Raw genomic sequence first — 6,000 nt, 5'->3', positions numbered from 1 at the left:
GCACTCCAGAAGTGCAGAGGTACGAGCAACCATGTTGTACTTTTACAAGGTTCCCCACATCCATTTGAACCAGAGGAAGTGATTAAACTGTTGGCAAGAGGGAAATGGCAAGGATGGAGAGGGTGGCATAAATGGTGCAGGAATACCAGCCTCCCATCTGCTTTTACCTTTCCTCACTTTTCTTTCATTTTTCAGTCTGAAGTACAGAGAGGTATGATGCTGACAAGCTCACCCTGGCTTCTTGACAGTGTGTCTCAAGAAAATCATCTGTAAAGATCTGAAAGAAATAACATCTGCAAAATAAATAAAAATACATTCCAAGTAGTAAATGGAGTGATCTGCATTCATTAGCAGAAAGCTCTGCCTTGCTGAATTCAGAATTGTAAATAAGTTTGGTTCTTTCCTCCTTATCCTTTCAATAATTTTAGTGTGAACATTTTTAAATTCAGCATTCCTCTCCTAGTCTCATGTTTTTTTCCCTACTCCATTTTTGCCCTCATCCCTTTGATTATTTTTCTTCTTTCTCACAGCAGGCAACGATAATAACCAAAAACAATGCAGCAAAAAAAAAAGTGCAAAGAAAGGCACCTTTTGCCATGGGTCTAGAGTTGTGCTGAATGTGTCAGAAGTGATCTATATGCCCCACATGATACAGGTGGCTCTTAGACACTGGAATAATTCTCCTTTGGTTTCTGATCTGGCCACCTTATCCCATCACCATTCTCCTGACAATTTCCTTTTCGTCTCACTTCCTACCAGCTGTTTCCATTTCTTTCTGCATAGCTCCAGCACTGGGAAGGATCAGACCACAGGGACTCGGGGAGGGCTTCCTGCCATAGGACTCAAATACGTGTTCATGTAAGGCAGGAGACTGCCAAAGCCTCCAGCTCCACTCTGCAGAAGTTTGATGTGCTAATGTGGGGATCACAGAAAGAGCCGCAGACGAGGTTGTCATAATAATCTGAAACTCTTTTCACTTTTCCCCAGCAGCACCAGTCTCTGCAGGTACCTCTTGGCAACGCAGCCTCTAGTTTGAGTATCATTCCTTTCACTGCTCTCTTGAGCACCCAGAGACAACAGTTGTCCATCCAGATGTCCCAAGTCACGACGACTAAAACCACTTCACTGTCTGCCACTCAGTTCAGCAGCTCATTGGTGCCGTGCAGCCCCGTTGATCCTCATTCAGATCTAGCTAACCCAGGTTTTTGGAAATTGTTCTTGTTAGTGCCTTTTTAACAACAGGACTGTCTGTTAGAAACAGGCTCATTCGGCCAGAAGCAGGTTGGGGATTGCCCACGTGTGAAATACGCTGCCCCATCTGATGGAGCACAGAGACCTTGGGTGGGAGATGTGCGGGAAGGGAAGAAGCAGTTGGAAGCCAGCTCTGGGTAACAACCTCTTAACCAGGCTCAGCTGCAGCCTGGATCACATGTCTGAGCAGGGCCTGAGCTAAAAGGACAATATTTGGATTTCTCCTGTACTTTGTTCCATCCAATGTACAAACAGGAATCCCAGGACAAAATGTACTTTATGTGAATTGTACCAAGTGTACAGCTATGGGCTTGTAAGGGTTTTGTTAAAATATAAAGGACACTGTCAGAAAAAGAAAAAGAAAAAAAAAAAAAAAAAAAAAAAAGAACCCAGTGCTTTGGTTTGGTAAAAATAAGGTTTTATAGACCCCAAAATCAGCATGCTTTTCCCCACGGTTTATGGAAAAACGGTTGTGGAAGCAATGATTCTGCAAATCTGTCTTCATGGGTCCTTTTAATTTAGAGGCATGACTCATCGGAGCAGGGACTACTTGGGTGATTGTATGACCACAGGATGCAGCCCTGCAAAAGTGTTTTTGTAAACAAATAAACATGCTCCTTCCTGTTTGAAACTCAGATCTTCCAGCACTGGGCAAGTGCCTGAGAACCCAACAGTGAAAGTAATCAGAAATATTTAACACGATGCTAGTTCCTTGGTTCAGTTCTAACAGCAAGAGTTGAACAAAACACAGAGAGTGAAAAACAGACAATTCTTTTAAAGTCCTTTAATAATATGAAGTGTTATTTGTATCAGGAACAAAGAAAATACTTGTTAAGTGAAAATTGCTTGAAGAGATGGTCTTGCAACCTGACAAAATCAAAACAAAGGGTATCATCTTCTAAACAAAGGAAAAACCAAAAAACTGCACTGGAAGATTTCATGATGGCTTGTGCCATGTTGTGCTGTACATGCAAGGAATTGTCCAAAGATCACAGTCTCCAGAATGAATTCCACACAACGGCTTTTGACATCTGATGAGGTCTTTTGAGAGCAATTATCCTCTTTTCCTGGAGAAAGCAGGATGCTGGTCCCAGTCAGGACCTTTGCTACTTGCCTCCCAAGGGGGGAAAAAGGAGTCTCCAGTCCTAACAGCTGGAGACATTTTCAGAAAAACATATAGACATTTGAAAGCAACCTAAATATTGCAATGTCAGAAAGTCAATTTTCTGTTGGTATTTTAAAAGCAATCTTTTGGCAGCTGCCAGTGAATCCTTTAAGTATGTTTAGATCAATGCACAAAGTCAATTAAAGACTTAAAATCCTGCAAGATTAAGAAGGGCAGAGTGAATCAAATACGCAAATGTCTGAGCAACTGCTTAGCCCTTTTTTCTGCCACCAACAAAACTGGAGGACGTTCCAAACCAACACAAAATCCTGCTGTACCTAGGCAGACACGAGTGAAAGAAAGGCCAAGTGGGAAGAAGAAGACGAAGCTTTGCGCTTGGCTTAGCCGGGTCAAGATGTTTCAGTTGCAAACGATAGATCTGTTTTAACTATTAGAGCTTGTCTAGACTAAGGAAATGTTCCTGCTATGACTATGCTGAGATAATTATACCGGTGTAAAACCCTTTGGGCAAAACAGAGCTTTCGGTGGCCTGATTTGCTCTGGTCACTTGCCAGGATTAGTTCAGCTGGTACCAGCCTGTCCTCCCCGAGCTCCTGCTCCCAGCTGGAAACCCCGCACAGGAGTTTTCATCCATCTCATCTGAAACATTTCCACTGCCAATCTATCAGTCAATCCAGTCATCCTTATGGGACAATCATGCAAATATTTTTCCCTCCAGAAGAATGGCAAATATTTAGAAGGTTCGTAGAGAATCGAATAATTTGCTACCAAAAAAAAAAAAGGTGAAATAAATCTGTTTTTAAATTAAACATACTTTGATTTGTGTACGCATATCAGGGAAACATATTTGCTGCAAATATAATGAAATAGGAAGGCAAATGTAGGATGTTCAACCTGCCAAGGAAAGATGTGTCCTTTACCCACTTTAAATGAACTTGTATGAGAGGATAAAATGTGTCCAAAGACAGTAAAATGGGAGCTACTCCAAAATAGTTCTAGGAAACAAACAATAAAATGAGAAAACCAAACCAAACCAAACAAACAATAATAAGTAAATTAAATAAATCCAAGTGCTTCAGTCTGAAGCCCCTTTTAAAGAACAGAAGGTGAAACCTGAGCCTAGGAGAAGTTAGTGGCAACATTTACATCGACTTTAAAGGAGAGGCTTCACTTAATATAATGTGTATGGCGAAGTCCCATAATGCCACTGTGTGCAGTGCAGTGCAAAAATACACGTGCTGAGTTTCACATGCAGCATTCAGAGAACGTGCTGATAAATGCAGGATGAAGAATAGACGGAAAGACGGACAGACTTGGTTATAATTTAATCTGGTTTACTGTTATCTGCGGGTGTTACAGTTAAAATGTTCTAAAAAGTTATTATATACCTTTAATTCTGAACAGTTACTGGAAGGACAGTTAGAAATTCTAATAGTGAAACAAACATGCCACTTTAGACTCTTCTTATTAAAAGGAAAAAAAAGCACGTCTGAAGCACAAAGATGACATCAGAAAAGTTCCTCAATTCACAGATGGCTGCACCTTTCAAAAAAAATTAAAATAGGAACCCTAGATTGATTTAATCACCCATACAAGCGAAAAAACGTAATGAAGATACTTGGTGCCAAATTGGTTTCTTGGGACCTTTTCCATGTAAATAATACAAATCAAACCTTGAAGTTCAGCGCAGATATGATCTGACAAGTAAGCCAGGCTTTTTGTTTTGCTTTGATCCAGCTCCAGAAATATTTTATCCAAGGTAAAGTTGTTTTTAAGTGTTTTCCATTTCAGTTTTTAATTTTAAATATTCATCATATAGGAAACTTGCTTATAGTGCTTAAAACGTCAGTCTGGCTGGACTGGCTCACAGTGCCAAACATAAAGATTTCCTTATATTTCCTCCTAAGAGTGAAAACAGAAAGAGCTCCCGATGTGACATGGGATCAATCTCAACTTGCTCTGTTGTTTTTAATGGTACAGTGAACATGGACAAATTGAATTGAGTATTTCCAAACATCGAGTCAAGTCCACTCCAATATTTTTAGCACTTTTCCACTTCTCATAGGTGTGCTTGTAAATAATCCTTTTGGAAATAATAACATAAATAGGCCTTTGTTTTCTAAGCAATTCCCCCCATGCTGCCATTTCCTCAGGATGCCATCTGGGAGCAACAGTGCCTTCTCTCGGAAGAAAATCTCCACATTTTGGGCTTATTCTGATTTTTTAGTATTTTACATGTACACTGCCATTTGTTAAAAAATAAATAAATAAATAAATAAATAATTTATTTTTGCTCCATTCTAACACCAGGATGAAGATTCTGCAGTTCAGAAAAATACATATATTAAAACAAAACAAAAACAAAGCCAAACCAAACCAAAAACCCCAAAACCTAACGTTGTTCAAAATTTTCAGCGTTGTGTGTCTAATATGGATTCAGGCACCTTGCTGTAGGCATGCAGTTTTCAAAAATTCAGCTCTTGTGAATAATGTAAAATCCTCTGGATTCCCCGACTTCCACAAATTGGTATGTAGTATATTTAGAATGAACAGGACCCCTTTCCTCTTCTCACTCGAATATGTGGTGTAAGGTTAATGAAAATAAGATGGATCTTTTATTTTGGGTCTTAAATATAATACTATTAAACGTGCCCACCAGAAATGTAGGATAAAATATTTGCTCTGCTTGAAGATTATGTGATATTTGTATTCTAAGCCTCACCACAGTGGGTTTCTTTAAATAGAAGCTATACTTTACTCCTAAATTGCTTAAGGCAAAGGAAGCAGAGATGATGTTTTTATGAATGTTTAAATGCAAATGGAACTGAGAGTGAATGCTATGCTAGCTAACATCAAAGGCTCACCAAAGTCTCTGCATTAATGAGGCTCTTTGTTTCCTGGATCACAGATTACAACAGGTTTCCAACTCATTGCCAAGGCTTTATCTCCATTTGGGAGGGCTGTAAATCTCAGACGATTTTTTTCACATGCAAACCAAGAGGATCATCTGAAAGAAAAAAAAAAATCTTAAAGTAGCAAATATTTCATTCAAATGATTATTACTCAAAGTCGCTGCAGCTTATTTTATTTTCGTGATGTTTAAAAGAATGGAAATTTGCAGACGGAGTTTCCTATGGGGTAGCCCCGCTCATTCAGTTGGATGGGAGAGCTGAGCTGGAAAAAAGCAAACAGCATCCTTTCCCTCTCCCACCTCCTTTAGCCCCCCAAATCAGAACAATAATTCTATGTCATGCAAAATCAGCAATTAGCAGAAAGACGGATTTTGCTTCATTTAAATATATTTAGTACTTTTCAAAGTGGCTCCAAACTAGTTCTTCTCCTCCCCAAAAAGTAATGAGATTATATCCCTAGTAATAATACCCTAATTAACAAGAAAAATAGGGACTGAGATTTTTAGTTTCCTATTCAAGGGCCGAATGCGACAATATGTAGTATATTGGGTCATAAAAAAAAATTTACATGGCGTCATTACAGTCTGTAGAAAAGTCTCCAGGACCCAGGGCTATCTTATGCAATCTTAATTAAGGAAAATAAATATCGGTGTGTTGTTTTAAGCTACCGGAGACATGCACAGGACCTGTCGTATGTGATCAGAAGAGATG

This window comes from Nesoenas mayeri, assembly GCF_963082525.1.
Source record: "Nesoenas mayeri genome assembly, chromosome: 14".
Taxonomy (NCBI): domain Eukaryota; kingdom Metazoa; phylum Chordata; class Aves; order Columbiformes; family Columbidae; genus Nesoenas; species Nesoenas mayeri.
This window is presented reverse-complemented; position numbering follows the sequence as displayed.